Genomic DNA, 27,989 nt, shown 5'->3' on the forward strand with positions numbered 1-27,989 from the left:
CCTGTGTGTTTATATTTAGAGTCTTGGTGGTTAAGAAAAATCCTTACTTTTCCTAGTTATTCCATCTTATTGTCTTTTATATTCTTATTTTCAGATTGCACTTGTATTTTTTGACACAATCGGGAATTGTGCTAACCTGCATAATATTCGGGAGCATTATCATTCTTTGCAAACATTCCTTCCCATTTAACATCCTGTCCTTTTAACCTGTCTGCTTGACATCTGTTCCCCACTATAAGATTTACTAACACTGCAAATTTCATTACATTCTTGCCCAAACAAAGTTAGCCCCTCTGACTACCTAATTGACATTCATTCCCCATTATAGTTCAACCTTCTGGATCTTGTGTCCTTTCCTGTTTGTCTTGGATGACTTAAATGCCCAGACTGCTACTCTAAGGGAGCAGCTCAGAATCTTTGCAAAGGTCTGGGTCTTGAGCCTAACACTCAAAAAACATTGCAGTAGAATAAATATGCATTCCACAGCTATGCTTGTTTATTTTTGTTACTAGTGTCAATATAAAACTGATTTCTCTAATGTTGTTTAGTGCCAGACATATAACCTTATTACTTTGCATATTTCATCATTCTTTCTCATACATTAGTCATTTTCTTACACACCAAATTAAAACATATCATGAAGGAAAAAAATCATTATGTAAAACCTCCCACTCCGCTGGAATAAGAAAAGACCAAACAAATTTCAAGTTTGTAAAAAGCCATTTTTTTCAGTATGTTACATTTCAACTAGATGGAAAGTCCTATAGTGAGGATACATTACATTAGAACATATAAGAGGAACCCAGAAGGCTGGAGCAAACTTGAAAAAGTCCTTTCTTTTAATAAGCACCCTTGCATGTTATCCTTTGAGAAAAATATATAGGGTAAAGCTTCAGATATTGTATGGAATACACAAGGAAACATATATGTAAATGAATAATCCATTTCAAAGAAGGGCTCTCTAAATCTTAAGTTGTTTCATCAATCCATGTAACAGGAATCTGTCACTTCAATGACTAGATGGGTTGAGAAACTTCCAATGGCCAATTTTGCTGTGCAGATGAACCATCGCAGATAAAATACTTCATGTTATCCAGTATTTCCTAAGTCATCTTGCTTCATTAAAATTAGTTCACCCATTCATTACTCAACTAACATATTGCATAATCAAATGGTAAAAAAGAAGAAGTATTAGAAGTATTTAACCTCCAAATGCCAACACTTAGGGAAAAAAGCACCATGTGACTTTGTGGTCTCTTCTCAAACTCCCAAAAGCTTTAACCAAAAACTGTCTACCATTGACCTCACCCCATTCCTAAGATGGGGCGTGCATAAGTGCACAAAAGTGCCTACCATTCCTGTCCTATTGTTTTCTTTCATTATATATGCTTATATATAATGTTGTGACAAAAATAAATAAATAAATTAAAAAAAAATCCTCATGGCATTGAGGGATGGTTTCCAGAATGCTTTTGGCTGGCAGCAGTGAGAAACAGGATGCTGGATTGGAGGTAGGGAGACTTTTAATCCCATCCAGCAGAGTTATAATTAAATAATGTACATCTAAGTGTGAATCAGCCTAAAGAAATGCTATTGTCTCTGCAGGTATTTGAATCTTTCCAGTGTTATTACATATTTCAAAATGCATTTGTCTCTGTATCCTTTCTACTTCTGTCTTTTAAGGTGATCTGGGAAAGTGTCTTTTAACAGGGTTTTTCTTTTGTCATCTAAAGAGAGACAATTATGGAAAATAAAAGCAGGATTAAATCCAACTGTCTGAGACCACTAGGAGATCTAGTTGGAAAAAAATATAAATAGATATATGGTAACCAAAGCTGGGCCACAGAACAGTTGATTCTTGCATCATCCAAATGTAGGCCTGATGGCTGCTCTCATGTCAGAGAAGGGCATTTTGGCAGTATTTATGAAGACCTTTGCCCTGTGAATTACTTTATGCTAAGAAGTCCAATGACATTTGGATTTCAGCATGGAACTTAATCTAAATCTCTCTCCCCACAAGCACATTATGCTATCTGAAGTGCCAATCCAGTATCAAATAAGTTATGATTGATACTACAAACATTTCCATTAGCTTCCATATTTCAGTGTTGTTTATGTTTTCTTTCATACAATGATGGAAAATACTGATAAAGGCTAAGTAAGATTAGCAATTCTTTAATGCTAAAGTTACAATTGGCTTACAATGAGAAAAAGTCAACTGTTATATTCTCTTTTCACATTGAAGGTACTCTCTTCCATGGTGGCATGACCTTTGCCAGCAAAGGAGAAAATGCTGAGTCCCATCCAATGAGCAATTGATGAGAAAGTAGAATCTTCCGTTCTGCCAATTACTGATAGTAATTGCTATGTAATGAAGTTAATGTTTTGTAGAATTTATAACCTGATATTAATGGGGGCTCTGTTCTATCCTTTGCCTTTCTAGTTCATTTTCTCCTGGCTTTTTCACAACAAAAGAAACAGGACAATATGTGAAGGCTCATTAATTCTATTTCATTTTGATTTCCTATCCCCTTCTCCCCACCCTTCCAAAGAGCCCCCTCCTATTCCAGTTCTCCTAGAGGTTAAACAAGAGCTATGTCATCAAATCTTTCCATAAACTGGTTCATGTGAGGGTGAAAAGTTGGCTCTACAGAGAAGCTACTGCTGGAGAAATACCCTTCTTTCAGCTTCAATTCAGGCTACTTTAATAGCTGGGCTATTTTATGGCTTTTTTGATCACCAATTACACCACCCAGAACAATAGACCCAGACCTTAAAGAAGCAGGCCTCAAATTTGCCAATGTGTTTCATAGCAACACTTTCTTTGAAAGTAAGAATAGCCTCATTACAAGGATGAAGATGGATCAGGCCTTTAGCAGAGCTCTTAACTTCAGGACAATATGTTAACCTAACGACTCCCATTCCCCCCCCCCACTAACCCTCCCTCCAATTCTTACTGTATTATGCTGACCCTCAACTGCCCTTTTAACACTGGGTCTGACCTTTGCCTTCTAAAAGGAAAGAACTCTGACACCCACTATCTTTAATGTCCTAGCAGGGTTGGGGAAAGGTTTTTTTTCCCAACCTTGCTGACAATGGGATGCAGAAAAAAAATAAACCAGAAAGCAGCAACATGACAAACTGAAGAACTCCAGAGTAAGGAAAAAGCATTTCCTTGTCGATCTGTTAGTCTCTAAATGGATGGAAATGATAACTAAGAAGGCGGCCACGTTTCTCTTCTCGCTTAAGAAATATTAACTAGACAAACAAGCTAATCATCTAGGAACGAGAGAAAAATGCACTAGCTGAATAAGATGAAACATTCTTCCCCCCCCCCCATCAATAGACTATGCAAATGCCTGTTTTGAAAAAGCAGCTGAATTTTTTTAAAAAAACATATCTTGGTGTTGTTTTTTAATTTCTCTTTGTTGATTCTCAAGATAAATTCTCATACTCCAACATGTATTTCTTTATTCAGAGGTGTCTGAGTGATACCTGCATAATGATAAAAATAATAGATTTGCATGAGAATATTACATTTTGATTATCATTACTGACTAAAGTTGGCTAAAACTGAATGTGGTGGTAAAATCATAGTAGATTTTTCTGGTAGCTTCCTTTTTTCACTTTCCATTTTTATAATACTGTAGTGAATTTCCTATCTGATCTTTCTAGTTTAGATACAATATTGGTCATGATGCAAGTTCCTATTGGCAGAAGTCATATATTCTATGTTATAAGGAAAGTTTTCTCCTTCTCCCTCCTATGAGCTACAGTATATCTAATGAGATAGGGGACATCTAGAAATTTCTTTTCAAAGAAGTGGTTGCAGTAACAAGGGAAATCTCTTCTGCTGCCAATTAAACTGATGTTATAAGTTTGTCTTGGTGTCAATGGGAAACTGTACAAGATAATTTTGCATATCAAAATTATTAAACTCTATAATGAGCCAGACTTCATATGCAACATATTCTATTTCTATTTTAGTTTATTTGGACAAAAAAAAAATCATCAATCTTATCTTCATCTTATCTTCATCTTGAGAAGCTGGCCATAGCATTGTAAAAGACTTGACTTAAGAGTCATAATTCTCCATTTTATAAAATTAAGTTGATTTAATCTATTAATTATAGATTTTTGTATCAAGATCAGTGACATACTTAATTCACTAATGTTTGCAAATTTATAGCACTGGACATTTTCAACATTGGCAAAATCTGAATTTACATTTCCTTCGAAAATCCTTCGTTTTGGCACCTACTGAACATGTATCCTTTTAAAAACAACATACTGAGGCATACCAGCTATCAAAATTTATAAAATAAGAAAAGCTGAAAACTTATTAGAAGTCTGTTTCTATTTTCCCCACCACCCATACATTCATTGGAAACCTACCTAGCTCTGCTTGACATGGGTTTGAATTGTATGATGAGGCTACCAGGGTGAATAAGGCTACAATGCATGGCTCTCCAAACTACCGCACTGTGTGTTCTGATGTTCATCTTTTAATGTTCAAGTCTTCCTTATGCTGCTATTGTTGGTTGCTGATTCATTGGTTATCATCCAATGAAATGATTTGATAACAGGGTTTAATTTTCAAAACTCATGTTCATTTTTGATTTCATACTGTAGAGATCATAAAAGGTTTAATGATTGATAGCATTAGTAACCATTTTAATAAAAATAAAATAATTTTTCACAAGCAATGATTAGCTGAAGCATAAAACCAGACGTTTAACCTTAGATAATAATATTAACTGATACCTGAACAAGGCCCTCACAAGTAATCTTAATGGTCCAGTTTGTGCCTGGAAACATCACCTCCATCTTCTTAAATTCCATGTGAAATAAGATACTAAATTAAATAAACTATAGGTTTAGATTATACTACAAAATTAACAGAATGTTCTGTATAATATGCAATCCTTCAGTAGAGCTAAAAACCTGACTGTACTGGCATACGGTCATTTTTAAGAATGGTCTATATTCTGATTATTAACATGCATTTTTCTTCTCTTAACTGCAGTTCTAATGAATGTTAGTTTTTTTTCATTACTGACCATTTGACCAGCTAGATAAGGGGTGTCAAACTCAACTTCATTGAGGGCCACATTGGGGTTGTGTTTGACCTCAGGATGCTGGGGTGGGTGTGGCTGGGGTGGGCGTAGCCAGTTCAAGGTCACTCATGTTGGGGGCACCTTGTTAAGGGAAATCTGGGTTCACAACCAAGGTTGTGGACTGTTGAGCAGAGTACCCTACGCATGAAAACGACTGAGACTGGTTGTATACAATAACAGTCACTTGCAGACAAACTGGGGTTTGATATTCCTTTACTTTTAGGGAAAAGGTAAAGTCATAGTCCAAAAACAATTCCAGGTCATACACATATAAAGAGTCAGTCAGTCAGTCTTCTTACCAACATAGACGTGCAAAACAAACAAGGTCTTCTTTCAGTTCAGTTCAATTCACAACAGTCAGTATCTTGAGGAATCAGTAACTAACCATGATCAAGCAACAATCATAAAGCTAAAATATACAGTTGCAGCATGTCATCAGGTTACAATGCTGTAGCGTCTCTGTAGATTCCCCCAACAAGCCATAATTTAATAGTCCTTTTATACATTGGCTACAGAGCTCAACCAATCAGGATGCTTGCATGATGCAGCACAGCCTTAAAGCAATATCATGCCTTTCTACAAACATACATAGTTAGTTTATATATTGCTTGGACAACTAGTTAGGCAAATAACAATTTCCTGACACACCTGTGGTGGCCTGAGCACTTTGCCAGCAAAAATGGAGCTCAGGAAGGCTGTGCGTGGCCCTCCCAAGCTCTGTTTTCACTAGCATATGGTTGCAGGAGGCTGTCGCAGCCAAAAACGGAGCTCAGGAGGGCCAAATGAGGCCCTTCTGAGCTCCATTTTCACTGGCAAAGGTACCATGGGCCAATCCTTCGCTGTTCCCAGGGCAGCCCCGCAACCCAGATCTAAGCACCCCCCAGGCTGGATCCAGGCTGTGGGCCTTGAGTTTGTCACCCCTGATCTAATTTGTCCTATCTGTTATCAGTTGTTCTCCAGGTATTGAAAGAAAAGTTCCAGAAATGTTTGCAAACTCTCAAAGCTTTGGGTGTTCTTCCCGCAAACTTCCTGCAAAATTTGATGCCAAAGTGAAATTAGTAAGATTGAGGGAGGAAATTATTAAATACACAGGGAATTGTATATTTAATTAAATTAAAAGTAAATTGGATCGTTTTTACTTTTCAGCTTGGTCCCTTACCAATTTTTTGGCAGTGATCTTCAGCACATCCCTCAGAGGATATGTGTGGACCTTGGACTAAAAAAACTGGTGACAACTGAATAAGAAGTGGCAGTTTTTGAACTTCAGTCTTCTTCTATACAGTAACCATATAGTACATTTGTAATTTAACTATTCACTCTCCTAATCAACAATTATTCTTATATCTTATTCGTTAGTTTCCCATAGACATTTAGTTGACCGCTACGGAGAAAAGCACACAGGTCTAGATAAGGGTCAGTCCTTTTTTATATATATAAATCCCCTTTAGTTTCACTTATACTTCTGCACTTAAATCTGCAAAGTTACTAGTTGTCTGTGCCAAGAATTATAATAGACATGAGTGGGTGTCTAGATATCTCCTTGACATGTAACACTAATTCCTAGCTACCTTTTAAGAGGCAGTGCCTGCCAGGCAGGGTGGCAGAGTATGTTAAAATAATTTGTAACATTGCATCACCTAATTTGCACAACCTAATTTCCACAAAAATAAAAAAGGGTTCTAATTATGGCTGATATGCTAAATGCAGTTCTTAACTTATACTTATTGCATCTTTTATATTAATAACAGTAATGTTCATTGGCAAATTTCAGCTGCGTTACTCTACCATCTAGCACAATGAATCACTCCCAGAATTTAACAATTACTGATGCAAACACAGTTGCTTAATCATAATAGAGATGTAATATAGATAATGCAGTATCTGAAGGAGAACTTAGGTTATGAATCATCATCATAAGCAAAAGATAATTAAGGTCTCTTTGATCAGCTCTTACAATTGCTGTTCTCCACAAACATTTCCCACATTTATACTTTATAATTTGGACATTTTTTTGCAGCAACTATATTATATCTGGATACTAGGAAACATTTTGACCTGGTAGTTGTATAATTTGAACACTGAATAAAATCTGTGCCAGAGTTAAAGAAAACTATTGGATTATTTTCTGGAATCGAAGAAACTATATGATCTACTCGTTCCTTAAATATGAAAGGTCACTAATTCTTAACCAGTCACTTTCTCTCAGTCCAAGGCACCTCAGAGGTTTGTCGTTGTGGGGAAACATGAGGTAGGAGCACTGTATATTTCCATTTTGAACTGCACAGGAAAAGGTGGAATATAAATTTAATGTATAACTAAAAGAAGAATTGGAAACCATAATGATAATATTATATTCATCTTGAAATCTCTTATATGGTGCATTGTTGAGGAAGAAAGTTTACCAGTTTTAAATCCTGGATGTTGCCTTGCAAAAATTGTGTAAGGGTAATTCCAACATTTAACACTTTTTCTTGCCTTTTATTAATTCCTGTGACAAATGCTGGTATTATAGGAAAGTCTTTGTATTTTGGAAAAAATACAATATTTTTATGCCAATTTTGTTTATGTCAATTTTTTCTTCTTATAATCCATTCTATGTACTATACATCCATTCCATACGTGATAATTTCTGCATGAATTATAATTGCACCCTTTTTAAAATCTAAGTTAATGCAAAATGAGTCACTCATCTTCATGAATTTTAAAATATTATGTACCGTTTATTTGCATACCAATTTCTTCAAATATTACTTTATTTTAATTATAATTAAATTATATAATTATAGTTTGTAATTATTTTGCTTATTCCATTCATTTTTTACAGTAGTTCATTAGGTACATCATAATGTTCACCCATGATATCAAGATGGCAACCATACAAAAATTGATTCTGAGGAAAAAATTGCACTGAAACTTCCAAGAAGACTACAATTATTTGGCTATAAGGTACTACGTGTGTGTTTGAGTGCACCAAGACAAATTCCTTGTGTGTCCAATCACACTTGGCCAATAAAAATTCTATTCTATTCTATTCTATTCTATTCTGTTCATGTGCACACACACAAACAAAAACCAGCCTTTAATTCATATTTAAAGAAGAACTGCAACCATATCATCTATATCTATATCTATATCTATCTATCTATATCTATCATCTATCTATCTATCTATCTATCTATCTATCTATCTATCTATCTATCTATCTATCTATCTATCTATCTATCATCATCTATCTATCTATCGGTAATGGGACAGATTTGTAAAAGCCAGATAGGCAATTTGATCTACCAAATTCATATGATGGCATGAACTGGAAGGGTAGAACTGAATACATGAGCTGAATGTTTAAAGACTGTAACCAAGGAGTGGTTAAGAAATGTGTCATCAGCAAATTGCTGAAACATAACCCCCCTTTTTATACTGTTCACCTTAGGAAAGATTTAGCAATGTTGTGATTTATGAAGGGCAAGCATCAACAATTCAGTAAGTGAAAGTATTTATACCTAATAGCTACTTTTCAATGTAGTTTATGGTAGAAAGTAATGTTGCGTTTCACTGTGCCTGGGAGATGACTTTACTGAAGATTAGTTATACTTGCTGACAATTTCAAACTTCAGCATGCTGAACTATATTACTGTGCTTATCTGTATTTAACCTTAGGTGCCCTTTTGCAACTATCTGGCGTATGCTTTTGGCAGAGGAGCAGGATACTGTCTACCCACACAATCATTTCCTACGAAAAACAAAATACAAAACTAGGCTGGGACAAGCACAAGCATTTCAGAGTCACAAGAAATAAATATCTACATTTATTGTGTTGTCTGAGTGTGTGCTTTACCAGAACTAAAAAATTCAGGCAACCCTTTGAAATGAGGTAAAGGATCGTATCTGGCAAGACTTAATGTGCATAAGAAACCAGAATCATATATTTGGTCATTTGGTTTCCCATGACACCTGCACATGCTAAATAGCTCTACCTACAGCTGTTATTAGAAGGAACTTCAGTTCAAGTTCTGGGGAAGCTCTGCATATATTCTTGAGCTACCATCAGATTTTGCCTAGAGCGATTTTCAAGGATTTTCTCTCAATTGAACTTCAGTAGAGCAACAGAATTTCAAGGAGATCAGCATAATCTCTTAGTACTATATGAAGTCTCTTTCTTATACCATTGCACCATTTTTCTGGTTTAGAAAGGGGTCTATTCTTTGGCTAAATTTTTTTATTTAAAGCTGCTCTTTTGTTTGTTCCACCATTTCTGTTTTTATTATATTGGTTTTTAAAAAAAATATTATTTCAATGAGTGCTTGATTCTGTTATCCACCCTGACTTGTTCAAAGGCACTGTAAATGTAAGACAGAAGAATAAATGCAGTTTTTATCTGTTTTAACATTTACTTAACAATTTACAAAGAAAAATGAATAAGGACTGTTACAGAAGACTTGGTGAGCACTAGTTATACAGTTTATTCCAACTGACAATGGAAATTCAGTGGAATTAGTTTAGAACAAAACCAGCACAAAATCAGCTGACATCCTACATCTTGTGCATGTCCATTAACATTCTAGACAATTATAGACCCTCTCCCTGATTCAGAAGAATTACCCCTGTCTTCTCCAAAATGGCAGAAACAATCAAAAGTAATTGTGAGCGGTATAATTTCTATAATGTAATTAAATTATGTGTGGGTCACATATTGGTAGGAGAATAAGAATGACATTGATTTTTTTTAAAAAAAATAATATTTATTGAATTTCCAAAAGTTAAAATATACAATACAAAACCCCCCCACAAAAAACACAATACACAAAAACAAAAAAATATATAAAACACACAAAGACAAACGCATCAAAATGACATTGCTAAAGATGAGAAGTGCAGTTCTTCTAGTTTGGTAATGTCAACCCAATGAGAAGTACATTCTCTGGTCTTAGAAATATGATATTTTGCCCTAAGGAAAGCAGAAAGTGAAGGTGAGCTCTTTGAAGGCACTTAGTTACACTTTTATGCTTATGAAAGAAATAAAATTCCATTTACATGAATGCATAGTGCTTTGCTGGATCAAACTAGATCTGGGTCTAGCTTCCAAAGTCTCATGCATTTTGTTTCCATCCAATCATAGTCAACCAGAAGCTTTTAGACGTGGAAATTATTATCTTTCCTGTCACCTAGCTACAGCATTTCAGAATGGCTCTATTAAGCCTTATGATTCAGCTGACTGCCTTTCCTAGATTTGCTATTGATACATTCTGAGGACATTGGTTTAAAAACTGATTTAAATGAATCATGTAAATGAGAAAATGGCAACTTGCATGGAATTCTCTTTGCTTTTTTAAAAAATAAAATACATCAAAAATATGTTGCAAATTAGTGCATATTGCAGTTGTGTGAGTGAAAATACTGTGGCAAGCAGGCATAATATGGCAAATACATGCAATACACAAACACAAATTAGCAGAAGCTGACCTAAACAATAATGATCTTATTATCTATTAGAGTCCTAATTTAAGGATACTCCAATTAAAGTTCACCTATAAGGTTACCAGCTTTCAACTCCATTGCCTTTGTGAACATACTGTTACAGCTATTGTGGCATCATGGAAATTAAATGCACCATAAAGACATGGCTAATTATCGCTGAACTTGCCACTTCCTGTGTAGAAAGCATAATGATTTCAAGACAATATTTGTGACCCGTTTGTCTGACAACACCTTCTCTTGTTGACCCATGGCTCATATTATGGCAGTTCCAACTTTGTATCTGCCTTGGTGGTTGCTGGGTTAGCCTAAGAGAAGTCAATGTGTGCTGTTAAAAATGAACAAAGTTAATTATAAAGTTTGCAATGAAATATCTAAAATCTTTTTTTTTTTCCAAAAGTGAATGGATGCATAATTGTTTGCAAGTTTAAAGCCCAAAGAAATGAGAAAATTCTGAGGAGAGAGGATTTGACATTTTAACTTGCATTCTTTCTTTTACATAACACAATATTTCTGATACTGGTAAAACTGAGTGGAAGAGTTAAACTTAAATCACAGTAGAAATGTGAAGCAGCTTAAATCAGAAATGCCTTCTAGGACACTCAGGGGAGGGATAAGCCCAACCTGGAGCAAATGTAATAATCTTAAGAAAATATATTTATGTCACATCTTTATTTCATCTATAAATGTATCAATTCATGTATAAAATCTATAAAAACCTATAGACCTGTCATTTCTAAGGTCTAATGATAATTATCCCTTTCCCAATTTTACTTTGACTCTGTCTAAAAGCAGTGCTCTAATCCTACTATGATTCTCAGCCCCAGTATAGGTTTTCTCTTTGTCTTAACTCTCAACATCCCATTATCTATTCCTATGTGTGGTTTGGGGCTATTCAAGTCCAGCAGAGGCACTGCTTTCCATACCTTTTATCCCAGCTGAACAGGGACAGAGAAAACTGAATTGGTGGTTGTAGATAAATGAAACATTTAATGAAGCTGGCCTGAAGTAATCTGTGGACCTACCTTTCATCAGAAATACAGAGGTAGAGATGTGATTATTACAATTGTGAGCTGTTTGAGACTCTAGCCATGCTCTGAACTGGTTGCAAATGGATGAAGGCCTCTGCAGACTAGGGCAGTGCAAAGCAATGGAAAGAGATCCTTTGCAAAGCATGTTACCACCAACAAAGCATCTTTGTTCAAACTGATAAAGCAGCCAAATTCTTTAAGGTTTTGTAAGCTTTGCTTGGTTGCATCGACAGCTATTCCTGGTTTTCTCTATGAGTGTGTACCTGCACAAATTTCTGCTGGGATTATGAAAGAAGAAAAGAGGGGTGCTTTGCTCATGCTAGCATGCTTTGTGAAGCATCTCTTTCAAATGTTTTGTGAAGCCATAATGCAAGCTTGCTTATAGAGGTTGGAAAGTCAAAGATTAAAGCTAGTGCAGCATACTGGTTAAAATATCAGCTTAAGCATGAGAAGGTCCAGGTTCTAATCAATTCCCAGTCATGGAAGGTCATTGGTCTTGTTGATCCAGTCATTCCTTCTCAGCCCAACCTATTTCTCAGAGTTTTTGTTGTTCATCCTGGCCTGCTGTGTTGCTCTGCCTACCACTATCTTGGAAAGGAAATTCAAAAAAAGTCCCTTGTAATGACCAATTATGTACTTATGCATTCAGATACAGTGGAATCCCTTAGCTATATTTTATTATCCTGGCTCTTCTACAGAGCTATTAGGAATAGGTGAATTGCACCTCAGAATCTATAGACCTTTGTTACATTCAACTGCTGGATGATTAGTACCAGTGATATTCAGCAGGTTCTGACCAGTTGTGGAGAACTGGTAGCGGAAATTTTGAATTGTTCGGAGAACCAGTAAATACCACCTCTGGCTGGCTCCACCCCATCTATTCTCTACCTCCTGAGTCCCAGCTGATCAGAAGGAAATGGGGATTTTGCAGTAACCTCCCTGGAGTGGGGTGGGAATGGAGATTCCTTCCCCTGCCTTCCCCACCAAGCCACACCCACAGAATTGATAAGTACGTTACACTTCTGACAGTGGCTGAATTCGGTTTTACTGCCTTTAAGTTGAGAAATAGTCTCCCTTTGATACAGTACTAACTGCTTTTTGTCTTTTGTCTTTTTTAAATTGACTTTTAAACAAAAGTAACAACAAAACCTTTTCCTTTTCCTCCCCCACTCCTTTTCTATATTTTAGACTGTGACCATAAGTTGAATAAATGAAAAGATAGTAACTGTTTGGGGGAAAAATATAAGTGCATGGGGCATTGTGGAAGTTTCCTTTAGATCATGAATTAGAAGTAGACAATAAATGCAACAAATAAATATCAGTATTATTTGCTACCAGCTCCAGCCCAAAGCACAGGTGGGCAAGCTAACATAATGATTATCTAATCTACATTGGCTTTTAATAAACTCTCAAGATGATACTTCCAAAGCAATCGATCCTTAGAATTTTCTGAGTGTGGGATTTTGTTTTCAGAGTCACAAGTGAACTGATCTCAGAGAGCTTATTCAAAATAGCTATGTGCAGACCATTGGAAGTCAGTACTTCGATGTGCTCAGTTACAATTCCATTCCACCTAAGTTTGCAATAAGTGTTCATTTTATAAATCAACAGCCCGTGACCTTTTGAGTGTCAGGGACCGGTTCCAGAGGTTTTTCCTCAATCCAGAGGGGGCATCCTGCGAATCAATCATCAATCAATCCATTATCCTCCACCTAGAAACAAACAACCTACTCTCTAATAAACAATTTGGTTTCAGAAAAAAATGTCCTGTAATTTACAACTTCTGCACTGCAAAAATATATGGACTACAAATCTTGATCAGGGCAAAGTAATAGATGCAATTTATATAGACTTCTGTAAAGCTTTTGACTCTGTGGTACATGACAAACTTCTCCTAAAACTAAAATCCTGCAGCATCTCCAGACCCCTCCACAATTGGATAATAGCGTTCCTGTCAAACAGACAAGTGGTCAAAATAGGCAGTGCCCTATCAAATCTTGTTCCTGTCAATAGCAGCGTTCCCCAAGGCAGCGTTCTTGGACCAACACTCTTCATATTATACATTAATGATCTCTGTCATCATTCCCAAGATGGCGCCGATGAAGGCTGCCTCGGTGAAATGCTCTCTAATTGTTTCTTTATTTCTAATTGTTCTCTGTGACTCACTATGGATTTCCTACTCACGAGACCATCTGCTAAAAATTAAGGAACATTTCTTTAAGGAGCAGCTTTCTTTGATCTCACCCCCACCTGTCTTTACAAACACGGAGGAGATTCTAATACAGGAGGAGGCAATTCCCACGGAGCCATGGATTACCAAAAAAAAACAAACGACGAAAGCGATGGAAGAGAGGTAAACGATCTGGGATCTTAAACAGATTAAGAAGTCGCATTAAAACTCCTCCGCCTTCAATTTTCCTAACAAATATACGCTCACTTGCAAATAAGATGGATGAAATACTCCTCTTAAACAAATACTATTCTGATTTTCGCAATTCAGCAGTCCTATGCTTCTCTGAAACCTGGTTAAATGAATCAATTGAAAATAGCAGCCTGAACATTCCAGGATTTCAAATTGAACGATCAGACAGGATTCCAGAAACATCTGGTAAAAAGAAAGGAGGAGGCTTATGCCTATATATTAATAGAAACTGGTGTCAAGATTTTAACATAATTTACAAATTCTGTGACAACAATTTAGAGACTCTAATTATCAACTGCAAACCTTACTATTCGCCTTGTGAATTTTCCTCATTTCTTCTAATTGCTGTTTATGTCCCACCACAAGCCTGTGTAAACAAGGCATTACGAACTCTAGCTGACCAAATCATGGAGGCTGAAGCCAAACACCCTGATTCACTGGCCATTGTTTTGGGAGATCTAAACAAGGCAAACTTAAGGAAAGAGCTACCAAAATACTTTCAGCATGTCAATTGTCCCACCAGAGGCAAGAATACTCTAGACCATTGCTACACAACACTAAAAGATGCTTATCGGTCTTTACCACGTGCAGCTGTAGGACACTCTGATCATTGCATGATTCACCTTGTACCTGCTTACAGGCAAAGACTTAAAGCCACAAAACCAATAATTAAATCAGTGAAGACCTGGACGGAGGAATCAGAATTAAAGCTGCAGGCATGTTTTGACTGCACTGATTGGAATATTTTTAAAGATACCCCTGCAGACCTGGATGAACTCACAGATACTGTAACATCATATGTCAGCTTCTGTGAAGACCTATGTGTACCTACAAGGAGCTTGCGAATATACAGTAACAACAAACCTTGGTTCACACCTAAACTTAAGCAGCTACGACATTCCAAAGAGGAGGCCTACAGAAAAGGTGATAAAATGCTGTACAATCAGGCCAGAAATGCACTAACAAGGGAGATCAGAGCAGCAAAAAGAAGCTACTCTGAAAAGCTAAAGAATCAGTTTTCAGCAAATGAACCAGCAAACATGTGGAAAACTTAAAAATATCACCGGCTATGGAAAACCTCCTTCCCAGGCTGAAGGTAATCAACAACTGGCAGATGACCTGAATGAGTTTTACTGCAGGTTTGAAAGGAAACTACAGCCACCTATCTCCACAACCCCCATCTCAGACACACCAACAACAGCCAAGCCTCCTACAACTGACCCCATTTCATTGGGTTCACAACCCCTAGTGATCACAGAAAAGGAAGTGCAGGACCTATTTCACAGACAAAAGCCAGGAAAAGCTCCAGGCCCAGACAAGATAACTCCTTCTTGCTTAAAAGTCTGTGCTGACCAATTGGCCCTCATCTTCACCCATATTTTCAATAAATCACTAGAGATGTGTTATGTTCCTTCTTGCTTCAAACGCTCTACCATCATCCCAGTGCCGAAGAAGCCCACCATCAAGGAACTGAATGACTACAGACCAGTTGCTCTAACATCTGTAGTCATGAAAACCTTTGAAAGGCTAGTGCTTTCCTACTTGAAAACCATCACGGATCCGCTGTTAGACCCCTTGCAATTTGCATACCGAGCAAACAGATCAACAGATGATGCTGTTAATATGGCTCTGCACTACATCCTACAGCATCTTGAGTCTCCAAAGACCTATGCAAGGGTCCTTTTTGTAGACTTTAGTTCAGCATTCAATACAATTCCAGACATTCTTCTAACTAAGCTAAACCAGCTACAGGTACCGGAACAGACTAGTAAGTGGATTACAAGCTTCCTAACAAACAGGAAGCAGCAGGTGAAGCTAAGCAAGATCACATCAAATACCTGTTCAATTAGCATAGGGCCCCCCCAAGGCTGTGTGCTCTCCCCACTTCTCTTCTCTCTGTATACCAATGACTGCATCTCCAATGATCCATCTGTTAAGCTACTGAAGTTCGCAGATGACACAACAGTGATTGGTCTCATTCGAGACAATGACGAATCCGCATATAGACAAGAGGTCAAACGACTAGCCTTGTGGTGCAACCAAAACAATCTGAAACTGAACACACTCAAAACCGTAGAAATGGTGGTAGACTTTAGGAGAAACACTTCCATACTTCCACCTCTCACAATACTAGACAACACAGTATCAACAGTAGAAACCTTCAAATTTCTAGGTTCTATCATATCGCAAGATCTAAAATGGACAGCTAACATCAAAAACATCATTAAAAAAGGACAACAAAGAATGTTCTTTCTGCGCCAACTCAGTAAGCTCAAACTGCCCAAGGAGCTGCTGATTCAGTTCTACAGAGGAATTATTGAGTCTGTCATTTGCACCTCTATAACTGTCTGGTTCGGTTCTGCAACCCAACAAGAAAAACACAGACTTCAGAGGATAATTAGAACTGCAGAAAAAATAATTGCTACCAACCTGCCTTCCATTGAGGACCTGTATACTGCACAAATCAAGAAGAGGGCCGTGAAAATATTTACAGACCCCTCGCATCCTGGACATAAACTGTTTCAACTACTACCCTCAAAACGACACTATAGAGCACTGCACACCAGAACAACTAGACACAAGAACAGTTTTTCCCCGAAGGCCATCACTCTGCTAAACAAATAATTCCATCAACACTGTCAAACTATTTACTGAATCTGCACTACTATTAATCTTCTCATAGTTCCCATCACCAATCTCTTTCCATTTATGAGTGTATGACTATAACTTGTTGCTGGCAATCCTTATGATTTATATTGATATATTGACCATCAATTGTGTTGTAAATGTTGTACCTTGATGAACGTATCTTTTCTTTTATGTACACTGAGAGCATATGCACCAAGACAAATTCCTTGTGTTTCCAATCACACTTGGCCAATAAAATTATATTCTATTCTATTCTATTCTATTCTATTCTATTCTATTCTATTCTATTCTGTTCTGTTCTGTTCTGTTCTGTTCTGTTCTGTTCTGTTCTGTTCTGTTACCATATTATAAGTAATTGTGTTCTCTTCGCTGACAATGTTGAACTATTTAACACTACCAACAATACAGCTACCCTTCCAAAAGACCTTGACTTTGTGTCAGAATGGTCAAAACCTTGGCAACTCCAAATCTCAACCAGCAAATGCTCTGTCTTACATATTGGAAAAAAGAATCTGAACACTAAATACAAGCTCGATGGACATTACCTTATAGATGACCCCCACCCCGTTAAAGACCTTGGAGTTTTCATATCAAGTGATCTGAGTGCTCACTGCAACCACATTGCAAAAAAGGCTTTAAGAGTTGTTAACTTAATCTTGCGTAGCTTCTTCTCCAGAAATACTATACTACTAACCAGAGCATATAAAACATTTGTTAGACCAATTCTTGATACAGCTCACCTGTCTGGAACCCATACCTCATTTTGGACATTAATACAATTGAGCGTGTCCAGAAATATTTTACAAGAAGAGTTCTCCACTCCTCTGAATACAATAAAATACTTTATGCCACCAGACTTGAAATCCTGGGTTTGGAAAATTTAGAACTCCGCCGCCTTTGACATGACCTTGAAATGAAAAATCTTGCTCTGCGCATGCGCAAGTATGGCGGTTTGTTAGAGGAGTCGGAATCGGCGTTGGATGATTTTCCCAGGATGGTGGACTTTGGGTGACTCACCAAGCTGCTTCTGTCCCTCGGTCTACTGTATCATCTTTCTGACTGCCGCAGGAGAGGTTTTCTGACCCTCTCGGATTTGCGGCGGCCGAGAACGGGCCGAGGGAAGAGCGGCGAATTGGATGATGGCGGCCATCTTCAGGGGCGCGAGGGAGGCCCGCTGTTTGCTGCAGGCTCCGGCCTCGATTTCGGCCTGACTCCAGCTGCGGCATTACTTCTGGCCCGTTTGGCCCATTGGCGCTTTGTTGCGCCTGGCGAGGCCATGGTGGGCCACGAGGCGTCCTTTCCAGCGGCGTCCTCTGCTCCGCGGTTCCATTGGCGGTGGGCGTGGTGAGGCCGCAGTGGGAGATGAGGCCTGAGGTGAGGCCTGAGGCGTGGCTGCGGTTTGTTTCCCCTCTATTGGCATTTTCCATCGCGTTTTCCATCTGGTCCTCTATTGATGCCCTGCCTCCCCCCCCCATCGGACTTCTGAACATCGAAGGGGCGAAGGATTGTTCCTAGCCTATAGTTGTCTGCCCTGACTTTCGATCATTGAAGGGGTGAAGGTCTTCCCGGCCTGCATTCGCCTTCTCTGCCTGGTTTTTCATCTATCCGATCTGGCTCCCTGCCACGTTGGGACCTGTGGCCTTTTGGAGTCAGTAGCTGGCTGTGGACAGGTCTTGGCCTTAGCAACCCGCTCTCGGAGTATTTGGCGGAGGGGGCGGTATGACAGGCTTCGATGGAGAAATTGACAACAGACATCGATGGTGGGGACTGTGATGCCATCCATTTTGTACCCCATGGGTTTCTGGACTGGACTATGGACAGACTGATAGTAATCTCTACCTTATTAAGATCTTTCTGTAGGAACTTTATCCATAGGTTTACCATGGAGGCTGTCGGTCTACCTGCTCTGGTTTTATCATCTTTATTACCTGGTTCCAGCTTTTATTTGTCCTACTTGACAACTGGACATTCCATCATTTGTTAACGCTCTACCACTTGGGATTTTGCCATCTTATCATCTTTCACCGATTTGTACTTTTCTATGCGTTACGCTGCACATGAACTCTTGCGCCTGCGAGGTGCCCCCGCCTCGCAGGAATGGCCCGCTTCGTTACCGAGGGCCGGCCTCAATGACGGGTCTTGGGACCCACAGAGGTGGCATGCGAAGAGGAAGAGCCTTTGGGTTTTTTTAGATAGGGTATTTTTAAGGGGTGGGAGGGTAAGGGCGGGTGTTGGGGGAAACCCGTCGGGTGGGGGTCCAGTTCCTGAGTATGGAACTGCTCGTGGCGGTAAGTTAATAGGTTCGAGGGTCACGGGGGGAGTTTGTGTTCCACCGGTTGAGGGTGGTCCTATTTGCACGGTAAGGGGGAGGGGAAGATATGGCGGAAGCGGGGGCTCATATCGTTCTATGGGGGGGCGCGCTCGATGTTTGCAGGCGATCGCGCGCCCTGAGCCCTCAGACTTCTCCCATTCCCTGGATGGTCAAGACCCTCAGAGCCTGGGCCTTCGGCTGATGTTGTGCAACACACGGTCCGTGGCCAATAAGGCCCCCCTAATTTATGACCTTATCCAGGGAGGTGCCGCGGACTTTATGGGCGTTACGGAGACCTGGTTGGGCGCAGAAGGGGGCGTGCCCCTTGTTCAAATATGCCCACCGGGTTTCCGAGCATTCCATCAGCCGAGGGCCCAGGGTAGGGGTGGAGGGGTGGCGGTTGTGATTAGAGAGAGTCTGGAGCCGAGGGAGGCCACTGTACCTCAGATTGCCGGGTGTGAATCCCTCTTTGTGAGGTGGGGTCATAGATGTCAGATGGGGTTGTTTGTCACGTACCTGGCTCCTTGCGGCGTGGCAGCAGCCCTGCCCGAGCTCCTGGAGGTGCTTGCTGGAGTGGCGGTGGAGACCCCCAGACTTATTGTCATGGGGGACTTTAACTTGCCATCGACCGGCATGTCATCTTCACCTGCTCGGGAGTTCACGGCTTCCATGACGGCCTTGGACCCGACTCAAGTAGTTGATGGCCCTACTCACAGTGGGGGTGGCACTCTGGATTTGATTTTCATCTCTGGTCAGTGGTTGAAGGATCTGGACTTGAGGGATTTAGTCATTGAGCCTTTGTCATGGTCAGATCACTTCCTCCTTCGCCTAGACTTTCTGACCGCCACTCAACACTGCAGGGAGACGGAACCAATACGTTGGTTCCGTCCCAGGCGCCTGATGGACCCGGAGAGGTTCCAGACAGAATTTGGGCCGTTTCCTGAGGGTCTGGCTCACGGCACGGCCGAGGAACTTGTCACGGCTTGGGAACGAGCTGCAGTGGGGGCCTTGGATCGTGTCGTGCCTTTGCGGCCTCTGACCCGGCGTAGGTCTCAACCAGCTCCCTGGTACTCCGAGGAGCTGAGGGGGATGAAACGCCGGAGAAGACGCCTAGAGAGTTCCTGGAGGTCCAGTCGTTCGGAGGCTGATCGGACACTAGTTAGGTCCTATACTAGGGCCTACCTAGTGGCAATGAGGGAAGCGAGATGTTGCTACGTCATTGCGTCGGCAGATAACCACCCGGCCGCCCTGTTTCGGGTAACTCGCTCTCTCCTTCAACAGGGAGAGCGGGATGACCCGTTGCAGGGACGTGCTGAGGAGTTTAGTGGTTATCTATACGACAAAATCGTTCAGCTTTGGGACGGTCTGGACCAAAATTGGGTAGATCCAGGTGGGATGTCTGAGAGCCGTCTTGTTGAGATTGTTTGGGATGAGTTTGACCCTGTGGCTCCCGAGGACATGGACAGGTTACTGGGTAGGTTGAATGCCACCACATGTTTACTGGACCCGTGTCCCTCCTGGTTGGTGCTGGCCGCACAGGATGTGACACGAGGCTGGCTCCAGGGGCTTACAAATGCTTCTTTGTTGGAAGGGGTCTTTCCGGCCGCCTTGAAAGAGGCGGTGGTGAGGCCTCTCCTCAAGAAGCCTTCTCTGGACCCAGCTGTGTTGGGTAATTATCGTCCGGTCTCCAACCTTCGCTTCGCGGCGAAGGTTGTAGAGAGTGTGGTGGCATGTCAGCTACCCCGGTACCTGGAGGAAACCGTCTATCTAGACCCGTTCCAGTCCGGTTTCCGGCCCAGTTACAGCATTGAGACGGCTTTGGTCGCGTTGGTGGATGATCTCTGGAGGGCCAGGGATAGGGGTTATTCCTCTGCCTTGGTCCTATTAGACCTCTCAGCGGCTTTTGATACCATCGACCATGGTATCCTGCTGCACCGGTTGGAAGGATTGGGAGTGGGAGGCACCGTTTATCGGTGGTTCTCCTCCTATCTCTCCGATCGGTCGCAGATGGTGTTGACGGGGGGGGGCAGAGGTCGGCCCCGAGACACCTCACTTGTGGGGTGCCTCAGGGGTCGATTCTCTCGCCCCTCTTGTTCAACATCTATATGAAGCCGCTGGGTGAGATCATCAGTGGTTTCGGTGTGAGATACCAGCTGTACGCTGATGACACTCAGCTGTACTTTTCCACACCGGACCATCCCAACGAAGCTATCGAGGTGTTGTCCCGGTGTCTGGAAGCCGTACAGGTCTGGATGGGGAGAAACAGGCTCAAGCTCAATCCCTCATAGACGGAGTGGCTGTGGATGCCGGCATCCCGGTACAGTCAGCTGCAGCCGCAGCTGACTGTTGGGGGCGAGTCATTGGCCCCAATGGAGAGGGTACACAACTTGGGCGTCCTCCTGGATGGACGGCTGTCTTTCAAAGATCATTTGACGGCCGTCTCCAGGAGAGCTTTTCACCAGGTTCGCCTGGTTCGCCAGTTGCGCCCCTTTCTAGACCGGGATGCCTTATGCACGGTCACTCATGCTCTCGTGACATCTCGTCTGGACTACTGCAATGCTCTCTAAATGGGGCTCCCCTTGAGGAGCACCCGGAGACTCCAGATAGTTCAGAATGTGGCTGCGCGGGTGATAGAGGGAACCCCTCGGGGCTCCCATGTAACACCTCTCCCGTGCAGACTGTACTGGCTGCCTGTGGTTTTCCGGGTGCGCTTCAAGGTTTTGGTAATGATCTTCAAAGCGCTCCATGGCATAGGGCCGGGTTACTTACGGGACCGTCTGCTGCCACCGAATGCCTCCCACCGGCCCGTGCGCTCTCACAGGGAGGGACTCCTCAGGGTGCCGTCGGCCAGGCAGTGCCGACTGGCGACGCCCAGGGGAAGGGCCTTTTCTGTGGGAGCTCCCACCCTCTCGAACGAGCTTCCCCCAGGACTTCGTCAACTTCCTGACCTTCGAACCTTCCGCCGCGAGCTTAAGACACATCTATTTATCTGCGCAGGACTGGACTAGATTTTTTAAATTTTAAATGTTTAAATTTTAAATTTGGTTTTAAATCGGGTTTTATTATTTATATTTCTATTTTAAATATTCGGCCTATATAATAAGTTTTTAGATTAATGTTTTACTTTGTATATTTATGTGTTTTTATATGGCTGAGTCCCTAGGGAAATAGGGCGGTATAAAAGTATGAATAATAAATAAAATAAATAAATAAATAAATAAATAAATAAATAAATAAATGACCTGATTTTAACTCATAGAATCATCTGTTACAATGTCCTTCCTGTTGAAGACTACTTCAGCTTCAATCACAACAATACACGAGCACACAATAGATTTAAGCTTAATGTGAACCGCTCCAATCTTGATTGCAGAAAATATGACTTCAGTAACAGAGTTGTTAATGCCTGGAATGCACTACCAGACTCTGTGGTCTCTTCCCAAAATCCCCAAAGCTTTAACCAAAGACTATCTACTATTGACCTCACCCCATTCCTAAGAGGTCTGTAAGGGGCGTGCATAAGAGTACCAACGTGCCTACCATTCCTGTCCTAATGTTCCCTTTGATTGTATCCAATTTCATATAGTTATTACATACTTATGATTATATTTATGCTTATATATCATATAGTTATTTCATGCTTATGCTTATATATACTGTTGTGACAAATAAAATAAATAAATAAATAAATAAAGCTTTGTTCATTTGTGCATCCCAGTTTCTGCAAATCAGTGCTGGTCTACCTCCTGGGGGTTGAGGACCCCTATTTTAAACAACCCTGGAACATCTATGCTTGCTTCTGCAAGAATTTTGTATATATTTATTTGCAGTGTATTTGATTTATACTTTAACATAATCCATCAGTCGCTCATATTCTTTTCTTTTGTTGTTAGTTGCGAAGTCGTGTCCAACCCATCGTGACCCCATGGACAACGTTCCTCCAGGCCTTTCTGCCTCTACCATCCTCTGGAGTCCATTTAAACTCATGCCTACTGCTTCAGTGACTCCATCCAGCTACCTCATTCTCTGTCGTCCCGTTCTTCTTTTGCCCTCAATCTTTTCCAGCATTAGGCTCTTCTCCAGTGAGTCCTTCCTTCTCATTAGGTGGCTAAAATATTTCAGTTTCATCTTCAGGATCTGGGCTTCTAAAGAGCAGTAAGGGTTGATCTCCTCTAGGACTGACCGGTTTTATCGCCTGCAGTCCAAAGAACTTTCTTTTCTTACCTTTTTTTTTTACCTTTTCTTACCTTATGATATTTTACCATGCAAATATTCTGATACATCATAATATAATTTGATATTTAATCAAGAGCTCCTTAAAGCACTAAGAGAAACTTATTTTCTTTCTTGGTATGAGAATTTCAAACTAACCCATAGGGTGTCATGTAAGTTAATTTAGCTAATTTAAAGTTGGCACATCAGAAGAAGCCTCCAAAGTTCCTTCTATAACACATACACATCTGCGGACAAATGTGATTTGTTTTAGTAATGTGCAGTGTGAAGCATTTCTGCATCAAGTTTGATATGGCTGACAATTAATATTATGATACCATTAAATAGATAATCAAGGAATCCAAATTCTCAAGTATTTTATACTTTAAACTTTGAAAGACTTGCCCTGATGTGTATTTCTGGTATAACACGACACACATTATCACATGGACTTCTCTTTCTCTCTCTGTCTCTCTGTGTAATTAACTACACCCATCATCTTTCTGCTATATCTTAAATATTTTATTTTCAGAAGCCTGGTTCTTCATATAAAATCCTACAGTTTATCCATTACTTAGTTTTTTTCTCTGCCACAGAAAAAAGGTCCTTTTTGCACACAGATGTCTCCGATTAAATTGTATCTCACAGTCCTAACAGTGTTGAGTACTAGATGAACTGCCAGAAGGGCCGTAGGCAAGATCTAAATTGCTTTGGTTTCAGTACACAGTGAATTTGGCTCAGACAAGCTGAATCAGTACATTAAATGCGAATCCCTCGCAGATTTGAAAGCAGCCTTTAGCACAATTATTGACTGTGAGTGATGATTATGTCTAATTGAAGGAGACTTCTGCTACCTGTAGCTCAGTTGGAGTCCATGAGAGCCACAGCGAGGCTCTGCATCTTAATTCAATGTTCCAGCTTGGAGAGAAGCAATTGAGCCTAAATCCAGAAATGTATACACATGGTCGATAAACTTTAATAAACTTTAAAGCTTCAGTAACTAGGCTGAATGCATACAATTCAGGGTAGATTGTGTTGTTGCTGTTTTCTTTTATCTCCTTTTCCTTTTCCTTTGTTTTAATTCTGGAAAGGAAAACAGCTAACAGGAGCGTTCGGCTGCAATAATGTATTAGTTTGTCTCATGCAGAGCCCCTATCAAGCAAAGGGAAAATATATTGTTTCATGCTTGTCTTTGGTACAACTCATAAATCTGCCATTCTGTACACCATATTAATGCTCGACAGGTGGGAGATTACCAGTGCTGCAGAGGTGGGAAACAGCTTTCAGCAAATTTGCAGGAAATGTTTGTGAGAGAAATAAATCTGTTGGACAACACGGATTGTATAGGGGTTTTGCTATCTTCTTCCTAAGGAAGGAAATTAATATTTTCTTGATAGAGACCTCTGTATTCATTCAGGACCTGGTAATATATGTTTCAACAATGCAGCCGAGGTCAGACATATTCAGGGTTGGTTTTTTGTTTTTGTTTTTTTGCTGAAGTATCTTAATTTTCCCAAAGAGAGTCAACTTTTTTTTTTTGGTCAAGAAAAGAATTAAAATGTTCTTCTTTTTCCTCTTAAGAACATCAGAGACAACCAAGGACTAGAATGAAGTAAGATCAGATTATAAGATAAGTTTCTAGAGGATTTCAAATTTTGAATGTCATTTTGACATTTTTTATTTTTTTTTGGAGTTCCTTCCTTCCTTAAAAAAATGATTTGCAGGTTACCAGCCTCAGTACTAACCAGCCTGAACTTGTTTAGATTCTGAGCTTGTATAAGATCAGCCATTTGCTGAAGGATTTATTAAAAAAAAAATTCCTTCTACCAGCCCTTCACGTCTTCGTCAGATGGGCAGCTTATAAATTTAATAAATAAAATAAATAAAAATTCATCTGCTCCATCAGAATACCTGCTGACATGATGTTCTGACAGTTCTTCTCAATTCTCAACCGCACAGGGGAATCCAAACAGGGTTTTGGCTAAATGTTCTCAATTTAAACTTCTTCAATTAACTATCAGGTATGTGCATTAGTGTTTTATAAAGAATGATTTGGTTTAACTCAGTAATTTGGCTATTGTTGGAAACAAACATCCACCTGTTAATGTGATATAGTTACACATAGCATCCAGAGGTGGGTTTCAGCAGGTTGTAACCAGTTCTGGAGAAACAGTAGTGGAAATTTTGAGTAGTTCGGAGAACTGGTAGTAAAAATTCTGACTGGCCCTGCCCAGTGGTGGGATTCAAGTAATTTAACAACCGGTTCTCTGCCCTAATGATTTCTTCCAACAACCAGTTTGCCAAACTGCTCAGAAAGTTAACAACAGGTTCTCCCGAAGTGGTGCGAACTGGCTGAATCCCACCACTGGCCCCGCCCCCATCTATTCTCTGCCTCCCAAGTCTCAGCTGATCGGGAGGAATTGGGCATTTTGCAGTATCCTTCCCCTGGAGTGGGGTAGAAATGGAGATTTTACAGTATCCTTTCCCTGCCACACCCACCAAGCCATGCCCACCATGCCATACCATACCATGCCCACCAAGCCACACCCACAGAACCAGTAGTAAAAGTTTTTGAAACCCACCACTGATAGCATCAGACAAAAAGCAGAAGGAGGTTTGTGGAGGCTTTTTACTAAGGTAGAGGGGACTAATGGCATCTCTCAGCTTCTCTGTGGAATAGAGTGACTAATGCCAACTTTGCATGTCTCATTTAGGGCTTTAAGCTTTTTTCCACTGGCAGACAAGGGTCAATCCATTTTTTTTCCAAGTAGGTAGGATGGATTCATCATCCTTATCCTCATCCTCATTATCCTATGCAGATCACATTAGGCAGCGGGTACTTTCCAACAGTTTTGATCAGTTACAGCAGTGGTAGTCAACCTGGTCCCTACCGCCCACTAGTGGGCGTTCCAGCTTTCATGGTGGGCAGTAGGGGTTTTGTCTGATACTGAAGCACTTTCCTTTTTTTAATTTGACTTTTTTAAAAAAATTCATAGCATTATTTAAAAACATTTTCATTAGGTTTTCATAAAATTCCCTGTGACAATTTAAATTTCTGAAAGTATACTATTTGTATCACCCGCGCATAAGTTTAGTTCACGTTATCTAAGTGAAACTAAATGGCGCTATAGTGCAACCACAAAGAAAAGAGCCTAGTCCCAGAATAGCTTGTGCATCTCCCCCCACACCACCCAGCTGTAACAGACAAGTAGAGCTGGTAGCCGGTGCCCCCCCCCAACCCAATCCACGATGCGTGAGAGGCATGCACAGACGATGATACACAGCGTATTACTGTGGAACCGGTGGGCAGTGAGAAAATTTTACTACTAACAGAGATACAAAAGTGGGCGGTAGATATAAAAAGGTTGACTACCCCTGATTTACAGCATCGTCGGCACTGGGGGACTTTAATCACCTTAAAAACTTCCTTAAGTCTTTGGCACCAAGTTTTCTGAGACTGGTTTCGTTTCCCCTTTCATCTAGGAAGTATCTAGTATAGTGCAATTTTTGGACGCTGATCTTTAGGCATATGTAAAATATGGCCCACAAGCTGCATTCAACATTATTCACAGTTCCTGACAGGTGTTCTAAATCAGATCTTCACAGTACCTCTTCATTAGTGATAATATCACAATATGAGACACAGAGGATTCTTCTCAAGCAGCATTGTTAAGGGTGGATTAGGATTGCCCTATTCAATTACAGCTCTTTGCTATGCTCATTTTTATTTATTACAGCACTGATAGCTGTTCTTTCTATCCTACACCTTTGGAGTGGCTACAGCATGATAGCTGTAACTGGGGGGGTGGGGAGGCTTTGTTACATCCTTACCAGTTAGGAGCTCTCATTGCTATTTGTCAGGGGACTATGAACTAACAGACCTCTCAGAAAGTGGATATGACAAGCAGAGGACCATTTTCACTGCTTTTATTGACCAGAAGGGGAATAATTGCAAAAAGCTTTCTTCTCTCTTCTCTGCTAGAGAGCACACGCCAGTCCTGAGCTGGCTTTCATCTCCCCTCCCTCTTTCTTTCCTCTCCTTCTGCGCCATGTCTATTACTTTAAGTCTGTGGGCAGGGACTGTTTTACCTTTTAAATTTTAGATGCTTCGTAAGTGAGAGATAAATAGGCAGAAAGAAGATAAGCAAGAGTAGTCATAATAATTCAACTCCTCAGAAAAGCCTCCTGAAAGATCCCTACAGATGGATTTCAGATAGCAGAAGGGCCTCTGGGTTTTGAAGGGAGGGTCCGATTATTTTTAGCATTAGAAGGTCAGGCTTCCATTTTAAATTGAGTCTCAGAGTAAACAGGTTGCCAGTTCAGCTTAAGCAGGTGATCTGTCCAAATATCTCTGAAGTTTCCAAACATAGAGAAACCCCACATAGGGCACATTGCAATAATTCAGCTTGTATCAAGGAGATGAATGGCTATGGTCAAGCCTGATTTTCCTCTCAGGTAAGGCCTTAATTGTCACATTCGCCTGAGCTGCCAACTTGTCTCTATCATCTGGACCTCCAGGATCCTCAGTAACCTATATGTGGGATCATTCAGAGGAACTGCGATTCCCTTTTCAACAGGTTGAACTCCAAAGACTAGGGCCTCCATTTGGTTTCCACTATCTCCCTGGGAGCAGGTGCAAAAAAGAGAACATGGTCAGATATCTCAATAGTTTAACTCAGGGCTCCTCAAACTTGGCAGCTTTAAGACTTGTGGACTTCAGCTCCCAGAATTCTCCAGCCAGCTGCTGGCTGGAGAATTCTGGGAATTGAAGC

This window comes from Ahaetulla prasina, chromosome 3 (genome assembly GCF_028640845.1).
Source record: "Ahaetulla prasina isolate Xishuangbanna chromosome 3, ASM2864084v1, whole genome shotgun sequence".
Classification (NCBI taxonomy): domain Eukaryota; kingdom Metazoa; phylum Chordata; class Lepidosauria; order Squamata; family Colubridae; genus Ahaetulla; species Ahaetulla prasina.